The sequence below is a fragment of the Stenella coeruleoalba genome (genome assembly GCF_951394435.1).
Source record: "Stenella coeruleoalba genome assembly, chromosome: 10".
NCBI lineage: Eukaryota > Metazoa > Chordata > Mammalia > Artiodactyla > Delphinidae > Stenella > Stenella coeruleoalba.
Genome location: NC_137156.1, coordinates 1630473 through 1653162, shown reverse-complemented (window position 1 = coordinate 1653162; position 22690 = coordinate 1630473). Strand labels below are relative to the sequence as shown.

General features: G+C 49.9%; 1 long non-coding RNA gene across 1 annotated transcript in view; it reads right to left on the bottom strand.

Moving 5' to 3' along the window:
• LOC307192603 overlaps positions 1–22690 on the bottom strand; it is a 140282-nt gene that overhangs the window by 33828 nt on the left and 83764 nt on the right. The window lies entirely within an intron of this gene.

Sequence of the window (22690 nt, the reverse complement as noted above, 5' to 3'; positions counted from 1 at the left end):
GCTCAAGGACACAGGTGGGATCAACAGACATACATGGGTACATTTTGGTTTTGTTTTCAATTGTATTTGCAAAATTATGAAGTGTAATTTTAATACTTTGAAAAAATGTTAAAGATCACAGGATTTCCCACTTTTAATTTCTCTCTGAGCACCACGCACGCTTGATTTAAAGAAAGACTTGGGACGCTCCTCAACTACAAACCGTGCGACCAGACCCTCATTTAAACCTTGAGCACCTGGTGTCCTGACAGGTGGCCTGGCGCCTCGGCAGTTCTCAGGCAGGGCAGCCCCGGTCCCCACGCCCTGCAGGCTCCCCCCTTGGGCTGCGGCTGGCAGAGAGTGCCAGGGGCCGCGTGCTCGCGACGGCGGACTGCGTGGGTCCCTGTCCCCACGAGGACGCGGCCCCTGGCCTCGCGCCTGAGGGGACTCCCCCGAGAACGGCAGCGGCTCAATCGCAGCGGGGTGCCTCGGTGGCGCTCCTCCCGCTGACCCCGCCGCCGCCACGTGCGCCTCCTCGCCGTCGGGAGCCTCGGCTGTTCCTCCTGCGGGTCCCCAGCCCGTGAGGCCGAGCCGGCCCAGGCCCTGCGGGTCGCCGGGCTCTAATGAGCCACACGGCAGACGGTGTGCGGTGGTGGCCGGGGCAGGCATCTGAAGACTGGGTTTCTCCTTTGAGTGCCCGGGGAGGGGCGGGATTTCTAGTTAGAGCCGGATGAAGTATGAACGCTCCCTTAGAGGGACACGTTTATTCCTGGCTCCGCAGGTTGTCCTGACGAAACTTCCTGGGATGGAGTCTCCACTGCGTTCCTCTGGAGGGAAAAGATGGGAAGCCTTCCTCAGCTTCCCTGCACCCCGCTCTCTTCTCCCCTAAGAACGGCGATACCTGTATGAACTGGTTCACCCGGGAGGAGGGAATACAGGGGAGCCCACCTCCGCCTCCCGGGTTCCCCGCCTTCGGGCCGGGCTGCTGGCGTCCTGCTCTGTTCTCTCCCTCCAGGGAGCTGGTGGGGAAGTTTGGCCATTTCAAGGGTTATCTTTTTTAAGTCGTGTCACTAAAGGTCAAGCTGCGCCTCCCAACAGAGCTGGTGGTCCCTCGGCCCCCAGAAGCGCCGTGTGCCGTGCCGTCCCTGCATCTGCTCGCCCGTGAGCAACGGGGCCGGGACCCCCGGGAAGCACAGCAGGTGGCGCACAGGGTTACCACGACGTTCAGGGAGCCGTGTGCCCACAGGTCTGGCGAGAGGGGCCTCGTGCCCCAGGACGGGGCCCCTCCCCGTGTGTCTCTAGCTGGAGGGGGAAGCGGAGGCTGATGGGGAGCCGGTGGGAGTCCTGTCCCCTGTCGGAATCGCCGGCTCTTCATCTCACGCCTCTGCCGCCTACCCAAGTGTTGGGCACGCGCGCCAAACTAATTCACTGTCTTCATTTTCTCCCCTTCGTTATTTTAAAGCTCATTTTTGTATTTCACAAATAATGTATAAATATATCCTCATAAAAATTTCAAATATTACAAAGTGAATGTCCTCCTGAATCCCCCCCACCATCCCAACCTCCTTCCCTAGGACCACCGCTCCCCTTTCCCGGGACCAGCACTGGGGGCCTCGGCTGCAGTGAGGACCACCTCTCAGCAACCTGCTCCCGGCCGCCCACTCCGGAACCAAACTTGGTTTATTGAAAACCCAGTGTAGCTACACCTCAGGGTTTACATAGACTTTGTACGTAACACCATCAGCACTGGCTGATTCAACCACCAATTGAGCAGAGAAACAGGTTAACCATTGTGACGCAGTTAAGACTGAGGTTATGGGAAACTCCACAGGATGAACAACCCAGTTTCTCCAACACATATGTCTATGGGGTGAAAAAGGAGATGGGGTGAGGGAGCTACAGATGAAAAGAAACGTACTGACCAAATGCAATGCATGAACCTTCCTGGGATCCATGATTCAAACAACCCGATCTTAGAATAATTAAAAAGACGTTGATGAGACATTTAGAAATGTGAGTGAAGAGGCTGTCAGATGATAAGGAACCACTGTTAATACTGCTGATGTGTGATCATGGATTTATATCTTTATACTTACATGTTCATGTTTTTTAGCGATATAATCTGAAAGCTTCATGAATGAGATTATATGAGGCTTGGGATTTGCTTCAAAATGGTACTGGGCAAGGGAGAGTGGGCGGGGCAAAACTGAAGCAAGATCGGCCACGCTTTGATCATTGTTGACGCTGGGTGGTGAGTACCTAGAAGTTTCCTTTCGCATGTGCTTAGAATTTTTCACAATGAAAGTTAGAAAATAAAAGCACAAAGCTTTGGCTGAGTTTCCCTGGCACAGTCCTGGGGGAAGGGATCTCTCTTTGCCGCCCTCTGGACCTATGGAGCTGGGAGCGGCCGACGGAGGGGGCTGGCGTCAGGTGTGGGCACAGAGCAGGCTGAGAAGGGGCCTGGGAGTTGCGGTGGCCCAACCCTGTTAATGGAACTTGACTAGTCTCTGCAGAAGGCCAAGTCCAGTCTTGGACTCAGATGGAAAACATGAACGGCCTCTTTTGCAATGACCCCAGCTTTGAGGTTCCTGTCATTTTATTGCAGGACTAGGTTCCCACACCCTGACTTAATTGGAAACACTCTCACACATCTCCTCCCCATCCTGAGGGCAGGAGAGACAAAGGCCTGGCGAGCCACGATGGCCCGGGGGGCGGGCGGCAGCTGGACACGTGGGGCGCTGGACACAGACACAGCCGAGCAGCGCTAGGAATTTGCTCAGGAGTGAGGAGATGACTGGGATATTTACTTTGAAAGTGGGAAATGATTAATTCACCACGAGGAATTTTCTCTTCTACAGGGTGACGCCCTCAGGAAAGAAAGCCCCTGTTTGAGAAAACCAGACCGAGAAGGTCTCCGTCTGTCCCTTCCTCTCCCACTCTCACTGGACCACCTGCCGTCCTGGAGCGAAGGGGCAGCACGGAGACACGGGTGAGAAGGAGGAATAAAACCCCTTTTACCATCTTGGAAAGAGCTGTAAATCATCAAAGGATATTACCAAGGAAGTGAAGACAACCTACAGAATGGGAGAAAACATTTGGAAATCGTGTATCTGATAAGGGTTTCATATCCAGAATATATAAAGAGCGTGGGTGGGGTAAAATTGAAACGAGACTGGCCATGCTTTGATCATTGCTGAAGCTGAGCGACGGGTGTATACAACTTCACAACAACTGAACAACCAAAAGACAAATAATCCAACTTAAAAACGGGCAAAGGCCTGAACAGACATTTCTCCAAAGAATATTTACAAATGGCCAACAAGCACATGAGAAGATGCTTGACATCACTAGACACTAGAGACATGCAATCAAAACCATGGTGAGAGACCATTTCACACCCACTAGGCTGGCTATAACAATATTTTGAATGGAAAATAAGTATCGAGGATGTGGAGAAATTAGAACTCTCTTACATTGCTGGTGGGAATAGAAAATAGTTATGGAAAACAGTTCGGTGTTTCCCCCAAAACCATAAATCACCGTATGACCCAGCAATTCCACCCAAAAGAATTGAAAGCAGGGACTGGAACAAATCCTCATACACCCATGTCCACATCAGCGTTATTCACAATAGGCAAAAGATGGAAGCAACCCAAATAATTGTCCCTCGGGAGGTGAAGGATGAACACAACGCGGTCTCTCCATACAGTGTAATGTTATTCAGTCACAAAAAGAGAGGAAGTTCTGACACAGGCCACAACAGGCTTGAAGACAGTACGGTAAGTGAAATAAGCCAGACACAAAAGGACAAATAATGTACGATTCAACTTACGTGACATAATCTAAAAGAGGCAAATTCACACATCCAGAAAGGTTAGAGGTTACAGAGGTCGGGGGAAGAGGGAGTGTGAAGTAAATGCTTAATAACTTCGGCAGAAGTTTCTGGTTTTAGGCAGTTCCTGTTTGGGGTGAGGATAAAGTTTTGGCAATAGACGTGGTGACGGCTGCACAACACGGTGAATGTAATTAATGCTGTTGAATCACACACTTAAAAATTGTTAAAATGACAAAAAATTATGTTGTACAGACTCTACCAGGCTTTTTTAAAAGTTAATAATGTAACATACCGAAAACCACTGCACAGTGTGAACCGGTGAATTGTATGTTATGTGAATTCTATCTCAATAAAACTGCAAAAAATACAGGCAGACCCTGGAGATACTGCGGATTTGGTTCCAGACAGTTGCAATAAAGCAGGTCACACGGACTTTTTGGTTTCCCAGTGCATGTGTTGTGTTTACGCTATACTGTAGATTACTAAGTGTGCGACAGCATTATGTCTAAAAACAATGTACATTACCTTAGTTAAAAAATACTGTATTGCTCAAAATGCTACCCAACATCTGAGCCTTTAGCACGTTGTAGCAGTAACATCAACGATCACAGACACTGTCACAAATATAGTCATAATGAAAAAGTCTGAAATATTGCAAGAATTACCAAAATGGGACAGAGACGTGAAGCGAGCCAGTGTGCTGCTGGGAAAATGGTGCCAACAGACTTACTCAATGCAAGGTTGCCATAAACCTTCAATTCGTAAAAAACTCCATATCTGGGAAGCCCAAAAGTACGATAAAACAAAGCCTGCCTGGAAATAGGTCACACACACACACACACACACACACACACACACACACACACACACACAAAAGATCTGCAACTCCCAACCAGGCTGCTATCCACCAAAGATGTGGCCTCTGGAGGGGACAGAGCCGCGCAAGCCCGGTGCTAAGTTGCTAAGTGCCGTGACCTCAGCCCCAGGGACGCCGCCCACCATCTGCACCGGCCTCAGCTGACCTGTGCCCCACCCTGCTGGAGCGACAGAGCCTGGCAATGGGCGTGGCTGGTGCCTTCACCGCATCCGGCCTTCAAGGGAACGGGCTTGAGCAGCGTCCGCCCAGCCTCTGTGAGGACACAGGCACCACAAGCCCAGCTTGTGACCCTCGGGGGGACTTGGACAACTAAGGTGTTCACTTGTCCTTAAACAAGATTCAGCAACAGGGGGGACAGGTGACACTTCCAGCATGTGGTGACTCTGGAGAAGGGCGAGGCCCTGGTCATCCTCAGGCAGCCAGGCTGAAAGCAGAAGCCCCCGGCCACCTTCCCGGGCCAGGCAGGGAGGGGCCGCGTCCAGCCGTCCAGGAGGGGTCGGCGGTCTCCAGCCTGGGCCTCATCCACCACCTCCTCCCTGCCTGACCTGCTTCGTGTCCAGCTCTCAGTCCACTGCTGCCTTGTCTTTGACCTTCAGCCCCTCAGGTCCGAGGCAGTCTGCCTTCCTCTGTGCTCCCCTCTGTGCAAGGACTCAAAGTGTCCTCGCCTGCCTTGCTGAGCAGGGACCTGCCAGAGGACGGGCTCCTGCTCAGCTCTTTGTCCTTACGGCTGGGACAGTGGCTGGCGCCTACGAGCGCTCCCGTGTTTGCTGAATGAGTGAGTGAGACAGTGGGTGAGGGAGCGAGCGGCTACAGGATTGGGCTACCCCACACCCTGGCTGTGCAGAGGGCTCCCTCCTCCCTCGGGGTGTGTGTTGGAGGCCAGGGGCAGGGGGCCGAGGGAGAGAGCTCCTGCTTCCCTTTCTTCCATTATCACACCAGCCTCTTCAAACTGCCTCCTTTGTGATTTCAGCCAAAACCCACAAAGATAAACTATATTTTCTAATTTTCTACTTTCTCTGTGGAAAGCAACATCAGTTACTGTGTTCCCGTTTTTCCCTGAAACATCTAGATGTCATTTTAACAGCACATGGAGTACATAGCAAAGCTCCCCCAAAGCCACGAAGCGAAACTGTGCTGGTTGTCACACTGATCCCTACTGCATATTTCTATTCAAACCCACATGTTCCCCAAGATCTCCAAGCGCATCTCAGAGCCTTTGGCCGATTCTAATTTGTGCCCCTTTGTGCGAATATGGAAACTACGATCAACTGAACATTTACTGTTTTCTTTTTAGTAAATGAGTTTGCGTTGGAGATTTTTTACTGCCTAATAAAACCAGCATAAAATGAATCTGCATCAGTGCCTCCTCATGCTTCAGGGCTCCCAAGCCTGCCTTGGTCCTACTCTTCTGTTGGCGCCCTGCCCAGACCCTAACTAGGTTATCAGCAGGCTGATGGCAGGCGGCCTCGAGCCGCAGAGCCGTGGCTGAGCCTGGGGTCCCGCTGTCTGCCCACTCGGGGGTCCCACGGTCCAGGCGGAGACTGTGATCAGTTTGCATCCCCCTGGGGGGGGCGTGGGCACTGTGGATGTTGCTTTTATAGACTCTGGTTGTTCTGACCCTGTGTTTTTTATTACATTCCTTTGCACTTCTAGCAGCTGTTTTTGTCAAGAGTCTTAATAAAGTTTGAACTGCTGAACGAACTTTATGGAAATTGGTCACAGAAAACCAGAGGCGAAATGGCCAACAGCTGCCTTTCACGGGGACAGTAGTGACCAAATAAACCCAACAACATGGGTGAAGGAGGATGGTTTGCAACTAATTCCTAATGAGATTTCCAGACTAGATTTCTGAGAGAATACCCTCCACACATAATTCGTTTCTATCGCTCTATTTACCACAATTTATTTAAAAAGTCTGGCAGCCTGGCCCTAACTATGAAGATGCTTTAAGGACCATTACCTTTTACGACAGTCAACCCGAGTCTCATTCTTTCGTTTTTTGGATTTTTGTCTTCAGTTTCTTTAATTTTATAAACCTAAGACTCAGAAGAATTAAACACACTCAGAGTTCTTCGGCCTACGAAAGAAAACTAAAGTATCTGAGATGTTACGAGTTTATCTGCCTTGTTGTTCAGTTTTACTAAAAGGTCGCTCCATTTTGTTAAGCATTTTAATTTGGCCACGAGGTTAACTTGGTCTACCTGAGCCCCAAAAGAACAGCAACCTTGCTCTAGACCCGCCTTGAGTGTAAGGCTTTACCCTCGACTTCACATACCAGGGCCGTGGAAGAATAACTCACCAGCAGACCAAGACTAACCCTTCATCTGACTTCATACACTTCTGTGAACCAAACAGACTCTAAAAGCAATAAAACCCAGTATCTGAGCAGGTTTGGCCCGGCACCTGGGCAACCACATCCCAAGTCCCTCTACGACAATCCACCCTCTGTGTATCATCTCTTTGAAGATCAATTTTGCCACCAAAACCGAGAAGTTTAAAAACAGAATAAGCTACGAGGTCATTCGCAACACCACAGCCGGTGAAAATAAAATATTCGGACAGAGATGATACTGTGCCTGTAGACCAGTCACCTGGGGCTTACGGAGCGTGAGACCAGAGGCTGGACCAGGTGGTCCTGACCCGCCGCCCACCCCTGACGCCGAGACGCCCGAGAGGAGGGGGACGCGGGCCACGGCGCTGGCCGCACGGACCGAAGGCCTGCTGACATCGCAGGCGCTCTCAGCGCAGAGCAAGTGGACGCCTGCCGCCCTCCGGGAGCTGCAACCACAGCACCTGCCACCCAGGCGCCTGCAGCCCCCGAGCAAACTGAAACCCTGCCTGCGCTTACAGGGTCGGCGCCGGATCCAGCCACCTCTCCCTCTTTTGAGAACTGTGCCCGAGATTTTAACTTTCTTTGTCTGCGAGCATCTCTCCCAACGCAAAGGAGAGGGGAAAGCCTCCAAGGCTGTGCAACGACGTCATACTGAAATACTCACTTTCAGACGATTCAGAGTTTCGTTCTTATTTACCGTCTAGAGTGATGGACACTTCTTTATGACTTCTTTGCTATTCTTCCTCAAAATGACCAGATTCCAACCACCCACTTATGTTCGAACCCCCATCGCCTGTGCTTGGACCAGCAAAGGAATCTGCCGGTGCGGGCGGCCGACCTCCTTCCGGCAGCTTCCCACAGGTGCGCACTCCCTCTGCCGGCCAGCCGGGGGCGCTGTGGGACTTGACGTGTTTCCGCAGCAAGCTCGCGCTCCGGGAAGCTCCCCTTCGGCGGGGAGGGCTCTTTCCCGTCGTAATGAGAACGTGATGTCCGATGACAAAAACAATAACTACATCAACGTATTTTCCCCAGGAGTCGGGGATGTTTTTTCAGAGCGTGAATGCAGGCCTCTTAGCTATAAGATAAATGAGTGGATTTTAGAAAAGGGGGGAAGGTATTGAAAAAAACTTGCAAGATGAACATAAGCTTCCCAGACCTTGCAATTTGCCGATTTGGACTACCGTGTATTAGGAGCTTCATTACATGTCACTGTTCTGCAGTAAAAAGATAATATAACAGCAATAAAATAGAGTAAACAGCGAGATTAACATCTGGCCGCAATCAGCCTGGTGTCATAGAATATACTCCCTGCCTGACTTTCACAGGGTGTGAGCCTGGCAAGAATGATAGAAAGACGGAGTTTTAAACCGAGTTGTGACAGCTGAATATTATTTTCAACCACTACACATCAGATCTCTGCGAGGCACTTCCCCTCCCTGAAGCCTGAACTCCAAAGACCGAGGTTCATACTTGCCTTTTCCTTTCCCACAGTAGATTGCTGCTTCTACACGAAAATACCTTTTGCTGTAGTTTCTCACTGCCAGATTCTCTCCCCATGTCACCTAAGCAAACGGATAGATCATTCTGGGAAGCATAGGCCTGTCATAGCGTGCCCAAAAGACTCCAGAACTACATGCAAATTGTAATCCAGGCCCATTTCATGAACCCCTAGGAGGGCTGCGAGATAAAATACAGGACATGCACTTAAACTTGAATTTCAGATAAACAACAAGTCATGTTTTAGTGTATGTCCCATGCAATATTTGGGATATACTTAAAGAATTATTTGTTGTTTATCTGAAATTCAAGTTTCACTGTATTTCCTCTAGTTTTATTTGCTAAACCTGACAGCCCTTCTCCCTAGACACCAGGGGCATGACCTAAGCTGAGAACGACCCTGCTAAGCAGTCTCTCTGGAACTTCAGATCTAAAATCCCATTTGTCTGTGTTGCATGAAAATGTAAAGAGAAGTCTATGGATTTACAAAGAGTGACACACTTGCCAGCTCCTCAGCTTTGGGAGAAGTAGGAGACAGGTTTTCTTCCCTCTCCCAACCTCTTCTGCTATCAAAAGCTGGGTGGAGATGACTTGGCTAATCTAACATCCTGCTTGATGGAAAACTCGGCGTTGCTGTGAAGACAGGCTGACAGCTGACAGCAGGATTCGGCCCCAGACACACCAAAGCCAGGTGTGAACCTGAGGGTCCGCATGCCCAGCCGCTCGGTGTATTCCTCGACTGGGCATCTGTTCCTTGTTAACTCTGCTTCGTCCTGGTCATCTGAGCAGAATACCCAGCTCTAGCGGCTTCCTGGTTTTTTCCAGGATCAAAGCTAAGCAGGTGGTGTGGGATGCTTCGCAAGTAGGGTCCCTGCCCTGGAAAGGGACAGAGGCTGGCTGGCCCCAGCAGCCACGACAGCGGGAGCCAGCCAGGCACTGGGGACGCTCCGTACAGCTTCAGACAGCGGGAGCAAACGACGGCCATCCCCAAGGCACCACACCCGCCGTGCTGCTGGGGTCAACACTCGCTCAGAAAATACGCGCCCAGCTATATCCAGAGAGCTAGCAGCTGCTCAGCAGACAAGTGGAGCATACATTGAAGAGATCAGAACCACCATGTAACGATGACTGCCGAAGCCCCTGAAAGACCACCAGTCTAGTTACTGTTAATTAAGCAAAAGTAAGCGCATTTGAGCTCCCTGAAGGAGAGGACACCTCGACCAGTCCTGGCCGGTCTCAGATGGTGAAGTCAGGGGACCCTTTAGAGGGCTTTAGGCCTGGACTCAAGTCCCTGAAGGCCGGTCCTCAGGGCAAGGAACTGAAGAGAACACGTGTGACTCTTGGATACGGTTGAGAAATGTGAAGCTTGATTCTACCTAGAATCTTTTCTTCCTGTCTGATGCCCCTCGGTCCCTGCCCGAGAGAAGTTCACAGTCTGATCTATCACTTGAACGCGCTAGTGTCTACCTGTCAGGTGAGGCCCCGGCTCCCAGAAACCCAGCACCTGGGACCAGCCTCGCGCTCAGGTTTCCTTTCCCCGGCGTGGACTTCATGGGAGATATACGAAACCATGGCGTCGCTTTCCTGAGGAATTAAATCGGCCGCACACTGTGGCAACTCTCCTTTCCCAGGATAATCCATGAAAACACGGCCTAAGTCAGGATAACACTGACTCCAAACTCTCAGAGTAGGACACAAGATTATACCTCAGTGACTTCCTTGACCCGAAAGAAGAAAGGCAAAGCTGGCCGCCCTTGATTCATCTTCGTATTAATTGGCGTAAGGGTATGTTTCAAACGCTGCGCAGAATAAGGCCCTTTTCAAGCTTTTCCTCACCGTGTTAGAGGTCTCTTGAGCTACAGTATTTTATAACTCATCAACTCCAGTGACCTTCCTCTCTGTATGATGCTTTGGGTGAAGTAATATCGTAGGAGTTCCTAGTTTTTAAATTCCGCGCTACTATAAAATACACACTGAATCGATCACTATTTCACCAATCCGTTTATGACTTTAAAATCTAAATGGGTTAGCTTTCAAATCTTCTCTTTCTGAGAAAAATAAGATAAGCTCTTTTTCATTTACCTTGGAAAGTGCTAATTTCTCTGTTTTAAATACACAGCTCAGATTCATGTTTTCCTTTTAAAAATAATTTTCTGTTTTCCTTCTGCCTCGCCTGGACCATCCTCTCTCAAAAACAACTGCTTTTGGACAAACGCTGATACCACAGATTAAAGGGGTGCGTGTAACTCTGCAAACATGAAAGGGAAGATTTTCCTTAGCTCTTAACAGTAACAGCAGCAATACAACCATCTTTATAAGAAAGATAACTTCATTTTTAACCCATCACAAATTACATATCTATTATTGAGTTAAGCCAAACGCTGTGTACAATAAGCGGGGTAAGATTTTTTTTTTTTTAAACACGCTCTGGATCCCTGCTCTGCTTTCTCTCTCCTGGAAGCATCCATGTTTGTTTGTTTTTTTAATTTTTGTTTATTTATTTTATTTTTGGCTGTGTTGGGTCTTCGTTTCTGTGCGAGGGCTTTCTCTAGTTGCGGCAAGCGGAGACCACTCTTCATCGCGGTGCACGGGCCTCTCACTATCGCGGCCTCTCTTGTTGCGGAGAACAAGCTCCAGACGCGCAGGCTCAGTAGTTGTGGCTCACGGGCCTAGTTGCTCCGCAGCATGTGGGATCTTCCCAGACCAGGGCTCGGACCCGTGTCCCCTGCATTGGCAGGCAGATTCTCAACCACTGCGCCACCAGGGAAGCCCCGCGGGGTAAGATTTGCCGTCCTTTCTTTTCAAAAGGATTACATTGATTTTCTTCATTTTCATGGGGGTACACTTTGCTCACGTAGCTGATGTACCAATGTGAACACAGGTATGCGATGTATTTGCAAACCGTTAGCAACACTGAAGCTGGTTGAAATAAAAATAGTTATATTTTGCCCATTAAGACTGGCAAATAATTCGAATACCTGATACATCTATTATTTCTACCCTCTGCAGCCTAGATGATCTCTTTATGACTAACTGGAGTCCCAGATCTTGAAACTATGATTAGTATTACAAATAGAAGTTATCAAAAACATGACCGCTGAGAACAGTGTTTCTGATTGGGCAAGGCAGCCAGACAAGCTCTATCTTAGGAGTTAAAGGCGCAAAGAAGGAGGGAAAAGTGCTGGAACTTATTTGTCCCTCTGATGAGACCACAAATTTTAGAAGTAGTTAAAAAAGTAAATTAATCTACATATTCCAAAATACCCACATGTCTAAAGGAAGGAAGTGCATTACTATCTACAGAAAAGAGACCCGATGCTGACTCTGATGACACTGTGTGTGCAGACAATCCCACCCTCTTGAACAAGCGAGCAGAAAGCAAGCCAACCACCTGATCTTGGTAATCCGCAAGTGTGTTAACAAATCTGCCTTAACACCAATTTGCCAAAGTCTAAATTACAACTTTAAAGTGCCCACAAAAGGAGTGGACGGATGGTGTCTTGTGGTGTCAGCTTCTGCTCTGAATTTGATTATTCCAACCAGTCTAAATACTGGTTCTCAAAGAGGGATAGGCAGGTTTTCAAACTCTTCCCCGCCAGCCCCTCACGCCCCAGGCCCCAACTGCTCTCAGAGTCCGCACGCCCGGCCACGGCGAGGGGGGCCCACACCCCCTGGAGAGCAGCTTGCTCTAGCGCGTCATCTGTCGCTGAAATGCCAGCAACATCGAAAGACACTCCTGCTCCACCAGGGGCAACATTTTTCTTCAGGAAAACTGCCAACACGGGTGAAACAGCTGTGTGCGAATGAAGAGAAATTTCTATCGAGTCAAATTCCTGTAGTTCGGGATGATATTCATGGACCTAAACATGTTCTAAAGTAATAAAAAGTAGCGTTTCCCAAACAAGACCCAGGGGTGCCGACGATGGCCTGTGATGGATCGTCCATCCGAGAACCGAGGGGGGAAATCACATCATCTCGGACTTTTGGCTCTTCCCACTCCTGTTAACCAGGGTTTCCAGTGGGAGGAAGGTCAACACAGAGATCTGAGGACCAATCATCTGGCCACCAGGAAGGGAACTGCCGTCTGACACACTCCCAGAGGTTTGCCTTGCCAAGCTTATGAGATGGTCTCCATCTTGTCTGTGATTTAGTAGCTGCAAAGCATATGGATACTGTGAGAGACAGTTTTGAGGTTCTCTCTTAAATCTGGGAAAAAGCAATGGGAGAAAATCGTTATTGGTTAAGTCCAAATTTTAAACTTGGCTGCTGTCTATGAAAAAAACAGTAATGAGGGCTTGCTTTGTGCCAAGAGATGAGTTACAGAGGAGCGTGTAGAAAGAAGACACAGAAAAGATTAAAGGCCTGGGGCTGGGGTGGATGGCAGGGTTTAGGTGCCTGCAGAGCCAGAGAGAGAGGAGAATGCAGCCGGGGAGTGTGGGGTTAGTTGTTTGTTTAGGTCAGCATTTCCCAAAGTATGTTCATTCCCCAGACACAAGTCAACTCTACTTAGAAATGCACGTTCATCCCCCACTTGGTGTTTCACAGTGTCTGTCTCTATATTAAATTCTCTAGCGAGTCCTACAGTGAAGGCTATTTTACTGTTCACTGACACAGACTGTTCACGGTAGACAGTTGTGCTGTGAGCTGGCTTGTATCGGCTCACAAGAGCTGACTGTTAAATTTTCAGGAGTTTGCAAACATTAACAAGAGTCATTGTTTAAAAAAATAAATTATAGGGCTTCCCTGGTGGCACAGTGGTTGACAGTCCGCCTGCCGATGCAGGGGACACGGGTTCGTGCCCCAGTCCGGGAGGATCCCACATGCCGCGGAGCGGCTGGGCCTGTGGGCCGTGGCTGCTGGGCCTGCAAATCCGGAGCCTGTGCTCCGCAACGGGAGAGGCCACGGCGACGAGAGGCCCACGTACCGCAAAAAAAAAAAAAACTAATATACACTTATAATTAATACATTATCTTAGGAACAAATTATCTTATATTATCTTAATAAGCCCATCCAGTGAGTTTTTTATTTCAGCTATTTCACTTTGCAGTTCTTTCCATTTCTTTGAACTGTGTTCACAATTGTTTTCGGAACATTTTCATAATAGTTTCTCTAATATCTCTGTCATACGATTCCAACATCTGTGTCACCTTATTGGTGTCTGTTGACTGCCTTTTGCCACGCCAGTTGATATTTTTCTAATTCTTTCTATGCCACGTAATTCTGGCTCACATTTTGACTATTACGTTATGAGACTCTGGGTCTGGTTAAAATATACAGAAACTATTGATACTGTTGTTTTAGCAGACAGTCAACCCGGGTAGGTTCAGGCTGCAAGTTCCCACCCACCGTCTTCGTGGTCGTCAGGTCAGGTCACTGTCCAAAGCCTTTGTAGTGTTATTTGGAGCTGCCCCATGCATTTGGTGCCCAGTGGCCGGTCTGGGACCTGCATGCTCTACGTATTAAATCAGTTCTCAAAGTCCTTTATGTGCTGATTAGAATGCAATTCATTCCGGTGCAGCTTGGGGGTGAGCCCAGGATTTCATCAACAGTGTGACGAGGTTGCTTTCCCAAACTCCTCTCTCTGTGCCCTGTGAGTACCTCCCAGCTTCCTGGGGCCCCTTTTGTCCTCCATCTAGAAAGCCGTGACCCTATAGCTACTTCTATTTTCTGTCATGATCCTATAGATGATGACTTCCAGCCTCCTTTCCATCCTACTCACTTGCTTCTGGGTTTTCCCAGTGCTTGAATACCTTTCTTACAGTGTGGCACCCTGATAGGGAACTACTACCTCCCTCAGTGTGGATGCTATAAATGCACTCATGCAATTTGAAGAGTGTCGGCTTTTTCAGTAACTGCATTTCACTGTGGCTCAGACCAGATTCTCTGAGATCCCAGGCCTTTTGTATGTGTCTAATGTCAGGTCTCTGCTACACAACTTCCATTGGTCCTTCTCACCCAAATGCAGGACGTAGAACCATTAATACTATAGTTTACCTTGGTGCCTCTAGTTCATGATTCTTGCCTACTGAAGCAATTTGGAATTCTGATGATACCATTATCTACCTATGATTTTATTAGTTATCCATCCTACCCTTATAGAGAGGGAATAAAAGCAAGTTTTGTTGTGCTCTGAGGAGCCTGGTAAAGTAGAAAGACTTTCAGAGGTTCAAGTCCATCTCTGCCTCCTGGCCCCAGTGGGTGACGCCCTCACTCGGACGTCCCATGAGCTTTTTCTGAACATATCCAATCCCCAATTGTGGACAGAGTTCAAACTCTTCCCTTTGGAGTTCCTCTGCCTCCGTGTCAAACAGGGGCTGTATCAAGATGCCTGTTGCAATGTGTTACAAGTTTTAAGTAGGTGCTTTAGACAGATGCCCTACGGCGGCTGAGAACTCGCCCACCTGCTCTAGAGGAGTCTGGATTTGAGAAACAGCCATAGGACAGCCTTCCACTCACAATCTCTTCAGAAAGATCTCCAAAAATCCCATCATCAGAGCCTGTCAACTGGGCGAAGTGGTGTCCTCTCCAGAATAAACATTTGGGGTCTCAAGGAGGGAAACATGGATTGACAACCCAGAGTCCAGTGAAAGAGAAACGGGAAGGCTGGCGAGAATTGAGGAAAACTTTTTTATGGAAAATTTCAAGCACATTCCAAAGAGAATAATGTCATAAACCTCCGTGTGCCCCACATGCAGCTTCAATGATGATCAGCTCACAACCAAGCTGGTTTCACCTGCACCCTCACCGGCATCCCCTCCTTCACTCACCCCCCTGCATTGTTTGGGAGCAAATCCCAGGCCCCATACCATTTCCTTCCTAATACTTGAATATGCAGGGAGAAGGCATTTAAACTAGGACGAACTCTTCACAGAGAAGGTGCATATAAAATCCAAGAGAAAGTGAAACTTGAAAATAAACAAAAGTAAAGCCACCAAAGAAAATTCTGAAGGATCAAGTGGAGAAGGGAGAAAAGGAATTCATTCCCAGGAATTATTCTCAGATTTTGATAATGTTTTATTTTTTAAATAAGACATAAGATTCCATCACTACTCCTTTTTTTCCCTAACCAAACACTACAGCAGAAATCAGTTAATTGAGAAACAAGACTGATATTAGGGGGGAAATCTGTGCACCCCCATGCAGTTAAACATGAAAGAAACATATTTGAGCTGTGTTGGCCCATGGTGACAACGCTTTTTAAAATATATGGGCCGTGACCTCATTTTTAAAGTTTATATTTATTTTGCTTCGTTCCACGAGATGTAAACTGGGATATTCAGTTATAAAACAGCATTTTATTGCTTCTGGGTAATTCCCCAAGAGAGGAAAATAAAGTTTATTTCCCGCCCAAAAAGTGATAAATGTTTAATGAAACATCTAGCCCTTTCCCCTTAAAGGTTAGGCATGACTTTTTAGAATATTTTTATAAGCATCTGATTTCTTCCACCTGAATTTAGCTGATGAATCAGAACCCAGGTGTGAGTGTGGAAAAAAGGGAAGAAATACCTAAGGCTCTAAAAGCAGGATTTACTCTTTCGTGTAGGGAGTTGTATTGAAAAGTGAGAGTTCTGTCCTCAGGAAGGATCAGGAAAACACCCACTTGGAAACCATGGATAAAGGTTCAGAACATCAGCTTTTGCTCAGCTTGCTAGTTCCCTGAAAGAAAAAGTATGAATATCTTGTGTTTCACACCCAGAGACACCTTTACACGAACACACCATAAAGGGCTTTTCAGGCCTCAAGTACTTCTTTAACCCAACTAGTTCCAGGAAAATATAAAACAAACCAGAAACAAATGTATGAAATGCTTCTTAGAATAAAGATTTCCAAGCAAAAGAGGAAAAGTCTGGACAAAGCCCGTTTGGGATTTTACCAAAGGCCACATCTTTCTCAGGATTTCTAGATCGGGTGACCCTCCAGAGACAGCCCTGCAACCCCCATCGGGCGCCAGAGGCCACATCACCTACCTGCAGGGGGGCTGATAAAGACTGCGCCCCATTCAAATGCACCCTTTTCTCCCCCTCCCACCCCTTTTATTTCCTGCTATGGTGTTACTTGCTGCCTAGTTTTTACACCTCTGGTTTCCATTAAACAAAAGTCAGGAGTAGAAGACTGTAAATCTCTCACACTCAGTGCGCTGCAGGGCAGCCAGGCCCCATGCCCTACCTGAGGACCTCCTCTGAGGAAGCCCCCATCCCCATGCCACCCCGGAGACTGGGAAGGGATGGGGCCAAGAGGGAGGGGAGGGAGGGAGCCTTCCAGCCCGGGGCCGCTAACTCCAGTGCACCCCGGAGACTGGGAAGGGATGGGGCCAAGCGGGAGAGGAGGGAGGGAGCCTTTCAGCCCAGTGCCGCTAACTCCAGTGCACCCAAGTTCTCTTTCTCAGGTTCGTTTGCTCAGCTGGTGCCACGCGCTGCTCCAGCCCCACCAGGCCTGGTGGAAAGCGGCTTCCTCCAAAGTCTAAGGGTCCATCTTAAAGAAGTGGTTTGCAGCCGAGAAGAAGGGAGCCCCGTTGAGCTCCGTGTTCTTGATACGTGGAAATAAGAGCTGTGTAAACAGCGTTTCGCACTCCACCCATAGCGAGCCCGCCAGCGCACACAAGGCAGGCTCTTTAGACCTTCCTCCACCCCGATTATTGGTCTTCCCATCGCTCTCTTTATTCCAAACACACACACAGCCCCTGCTGCCCATACCCTGGGGCAAGGTATGTCGTCTCCCCAAACACCCATCCTCCCAGCGACCGTGACTCAGGACCCACACCCTCGGCTCGCTCCTGCAGTGGTCAAAATGCTTGTCGCCATTGGCACTCGGGCGACCGACCGTTCACCCCACCTTTTTTCTCTCTGACCGAACGTCAGTGAAAGCTGGATTTGGAGAGCCTCACTGGCAGCTTCCAGCTGGGAGCAAAGAGGGCAGAGCCTTGAGGGGCAGCCAACTCCTCCCTAGGCTGCCCTACAGCCGGGCCCCATCCTCCCTCTCAGCCTGAAGGTGGTCCCCGTGCCTTGTCTCCAACGACCCCCTGCCCGTCACGCACGACACGATTAGGGGATGATGAGGGATGACACGACAGCACTTGCAAAGCCCCTCACTGCGAAGGGGACAGAGCTGGTCCGCCTGCCTCAAGGCCGTAACTTACTCCCATCAGAGGTAGGAGCTCGGTGGCCTTGAGGGGTGTCCAGTGCTGAGACCAGACCTGCCCAGTGGCCAGCAGTCCGGGCCTCAGGTGGCGCCCAGAGGACAGGCAGAGAGTGTCAGTAATGACAGGTCCCTCCCAGGCGGCCGCTCCCTGCCAGGGAGACAGAAGGGAGGGGGCAGCTTCTTTGCGCCTCGTGTTCTCAAGGGTCAAGGAAATATCACAAGGGAAGAGTGAGAAGAAGAGAGAGAGACGGGCCAGCTTCCCGGGGACGGTCCGGCTGGTCTCCTGTGAAGCCCGAACACCAGCTTCTAATTTCACATCGTCAAGATTCACCTCCCAGAAAAGTCAGAGCCGAAAAGAACGTGTAATCTTCTTGAAAGAGATCCCACAGCTTCTCCAGATGTTTTGGTTTATTCTGTGGGGAGGGGAAAAGGTCTCGCTGGAGAGAAGCAAATATGTTCATTCCCTGAAAGGAGGAAGGTCACCGAGTGGGAACAGTTTATTCGCCTTTGGAAGGATCGCATTTCAGCAGAAGCGGCCAGGAATAAGATATCATTTGTTAACTTTGCTGATCCAGTAAGTGTACGCTGGACAGCTGAGCCATTATTTGGGGCTCTCTGTTACGTGCCCTGTAACAAGGAAACAATGTCCCGCTGAGTTTAGGTGTGGTGTGTGCTAAGACCACATAAAACTTTCAGCGGCTTTGTACCAAGTTGATTTTAGGGAACGGCACACATTGAACCAGTAGAACAGAAAGAAACCACGGCCTTCCCTCCCCTCATCAGGAAATGCATTGCTAGTAAATTACTGGAGAGTTTCAATGGTATATGGTGATTTTTATCAAATCAACTCCAGAATGTAGGATTGTATTGTTGCGTGTGTGGTGGTTTTTCTCCCCAGGTGAAATACCCCAGGATCAGAGAAACTTTTTGAGTTAAAAGGACTGTTTGTGTCCCTGCTTCTCATTCTACTGATGGAAGGTCGAGAACCACGGCGGGGTCAAGCGCAGGTGTGTGCGCACGAGGTACCTCAGGGACGGAGCCAGGACTATAGGACCTGGACGATGTTCCATCAGACCAGGAGGCCACAAAGGAACACATGCAGAGGTGCCGGCCTGGCCCCCAGAGCTCCGTGCACCGTCCTGACTCATCTTGGCATCAGCTGTAGGGCGGCAGCTCTTTCTTTTCTCCAAACACCCCTTCCGCTCCCAGCCTGAAGGGGCGCAGGGGCGGGGCCGGAGCCTGGGCCAGGTACGGGCAGAATAAGGAGGCTGCCTGAGGTGAGCTCCGGGAGCCCCGCCCCTCGGGAGCATCATTCTGCGCGGCTGACCAATGGTTCACAGCGACCGGCCCGGGCCGGCGGCTGCATCTCCCTTCCTCGCTCCCGAGACAGGGGACAGGGCAGGGGGGGTAAGGGCAGAGGGCGAACTGAAAGTACAGGCTGACAGGGTCCCTCTCTTTGATTGCTGTGTCCCTGACAACGACCCGTCCTAGGAATTGCGTGGCTGAGGGAGAGACAGTGATGGGTGGAGTGACTCGGAGGCTGAACTGCAGCCCGGGAGGGAGGCCGGTGAGGCTCAGCTCACGGTGCTGCTGCCAATGCAGGGCGGCCGCCAGCCCCTCCCTGCAGGGGACTTGGTGGGGGGCTGTCAGCGCTCCTTCCCTCCTCTGACAGCAGCTCCGTGGCCAGCTCCCGAGGTGGGCGTGGGCACTGGTCTGGACCCTGGAGCCTCCATGCCTGTTCAGCGGTCAGCCCAGGGGAGCTCATGGGCCAAGTAAGGCCAGAGAGACTCTCTGGGAGGTGCAGTGGAGAGGCATGGAGAGAAGTACCAACCACAGTGTCACAGAGCATCAGAGCCTTCCGTGGCCCCCTATAAGTGAGGCCAGCAGGCAGGAGAGCGGGTCTGAGGGCCAGAGCACAGTGAAGGTGAGAGACCAAGTCAAAGTCCCGGGACTCAGTTACGCCAAGGTCTAATCCAGCTCTTTCAGCGCATCCTCCTTTTGCTCAAGTCAGTAACTGCGGTTCTGACACTTGACGGAAGGAACACAGGACCCAGGATATCCGCGATCAGACAGCACTGGGGGGAGGCAGGAAGGCTGTGGAGCAAGGGTAAGTCTGGTCAGAAAAAAACAGCATGGTAGGCCTAATCAGGCTCCACCAAGCATTAACCCAGGTGGGCTTCCTGGAGGCGGGTACACAGCCGCTTTGACTGAGCGTGAACCGTGTGTGCCAGGGAGATGGACACGCAGACAGAGATCCTCTAACCGAGCCTGGTAGAAAAGGCAGGGCTGCACCCAGAGGCCATTTCCTGGATGAGGGAAAACAGAAGGAGGGGGCGACTGGGAGGAGAGGCAGAGGAAGAGGGCAGTTTGGGGATGTTACATGTGAGCTTCTGCAGGACACCCAGTGGGGGGTGTCCAGCTGGCACATCCGTACACAGCTCTGAAGGTGGGGATGAAAATGTGGGCTGGAGACACCAAATTAGGGGTCAGCGACACAGGGGGAGGGCAGCCAAAACCGTGGGCCTGGATGGACGAGGTTGCCCGGAGACCAGGGTGAGAGAGAGAGCCACGGACAGACCCTTCACGGCGACAAGACCTGGGGAAGGAGCTGGAAAGGAAAAGAACCAGAACGGCGAGAGGGAGAAGGGGATCCGTGGGGAGTGTTGCCACGAGGCTACGTGAGCAAGAGAGTGTTCCTGACAATGAATGCAGCTGGCAAAGCCAAATGCCACAGAGAGGTCGAAAAGTAGACGGGAAATATTCTCTGGATCCGGCGATCTGGAGAGCAGTGTCAGGGTGATGGTGATGCCTCCTGTGCCCTTTTGCTGCTCCTCCTACAAACCTCTAGGGCAGCTCTCGGCACAAGGCAGGGAATGATTCCCTTCCACATTCGTCTCTCTTACTAGACTATTAGCTCCTTGAGGTCAGGGACTCTGTATTGTCCATCTTTTGCTTTTAAGCTATTTAATTGCGGTATAATTTCCATGTAGAAAATGCACCCATCTTACCGTATGGCTCAGCCTGTGTTTACACGTGCACCCACTGTATAACCCCAGCAGATCGAGATGGACACATTTCTAGGACCAGAGACGCCCACCCCTGCCCTTCCCAGCCAACACCCCAGAGGTCAGCACTCTTCTGCCCTCTGTCACCATAGATGGGTTATGCCTGTTCTGAACTTAGTATAAGTGAAGCCGTAGAGCATGTGCTCTTGGGAGATGCCCACTTTCGCTTCAACACGGGTCGCCAGGTGGCGCCATGAAGCTGGGACCAGCCCCACCGCGTTGCTGTAGGTTAAATGGCTGCACCACACTCTTCTGTCACCAGATGTTTGACATCTGGAACCCAGGTGGTGGCTTGAAGAGAAATGCTGCCATGGACATTCTTGCACACATGATGGACATAGTACTCATTTTGGAGGTGTATGCCCAGGAGTGGAAGTCTGGTTATGTCCTTGGATCTTTTTTTTTTTTTTTTTTAGTGGTACGCGGGCCTCTCACTGTTGTGGCCTCTCCCGTTGCGGAGCACAGGCTCTGGACGCGCAGGCTCAGCGGCCATGGCTCACGGGCCCAGCCGCTCAGCGGCATGTGGGATCTTCCCGGACAGGGGCACGAACCCGTGTCGCCTGCATCGGCAGGCGGACTCTCAACCACTGCGCCACCAGGGAAGCCCTGTCCTTGGATCTTTTATTCTCAGCACTTTGTCCTATATCAGGCCAACAGGATACATACCTAATAAGTACAAATTGCCCTTGAAACCTTAAACAACTTTTCAACAAATCTCTTGTAAAAAGTTAAATTTAATGCTATTTACTAGGGTCTTTATGGTATTATCAACAAATTTTTAAAATCAATTTCCAAGTAAGTGTATCAAAATCTAAAGAACAGGCCAAAATCTCAATTAGCAGAGGACATAAGCCCCTCTCTTTAAAGAACTCATATACAAGCTCAAATTGTTTTTTAAACAACTATGCAATTTCAGTAAATAAGGTAAACAGCCTTTGAAATGAATGAGCCAGAATCTGGAGAACTGGTTGCAAGGAGGCTCCAGAAGAGGACCTGCAGGCTCGCCAAGGGCAGGGATGAGACACACATTCTGGAAGCAGGTCTGGGTCAGGGCAGCCATCTTTGCACAAGAAACACATCTGGGCAAGAACCGGGCTTCAGCGGGAGCCTCGACAAACGCCCCGGGAATAACACGATGCGAAGGAACCTCACCAATCAACGTACCAAATGTGTGCTTTTCTTTTGAATACCGGCTTCGGTTTTCACCGGTTAGAAGTTCAGTGCTAGGCGAAAGCCAAGGAGGCGTGAGAAAGGGGCTTTCCTGGTGGGAGCTGAACCTGCCTGCCACCTCCTTCTCATCCTAGCTCCCCTGATGGGCAGAACCTGACCACAAGTTTGGCCTGAGTTGGCATGAAAAGAAGTGAAGTCTTGCCTCAAAGAAAAGATAAAAGGAACAGCCAGATATGTGATTTCAGATCTGGATCCAGGCCTTGGTCTACATTCCATCTCACTCCATCCCCCCCACCCGGCCCCCACCCAACCCACCGCCCTGAGGCGTGACCCAAGTCCAAAGAAGAAGTCAAAGAATTTTTTGGTGTTTTTCTAGGTCTCCTCCCATCCCCTTGGAAATCCTTCTGGGGGCGGGGGGCAGGGAATAGTCCCTTGCCTATCCAGCATAAACTATCAATACAAAATGGTTAGATAAATAATTTAGGCAGAGGGTGACGGTGAGGGTGAACTCCAGGCCACTAATCCTCGAGGCTGGCAGACACTGATAAGAAACACAGGACAAGCTGAAAAAGGAATGAACACAAAGAGAGGGACGGCCTTTTCCGGCGGGTCAACCCCGGACAGAACAAATGAATGCGTCTCCTCTGACGGCTATAGCTCTCCCACCTCGATGTTGGGTCAGACACAAGGCCACGTTCATTTGCTCTGTGGTCTCATACATTAATGACACAGGAGTATCTGAGCAGAAAACAGCCTGAAAAAACACAATGTTATGGGAAACAGTGACCTTGTCCTCA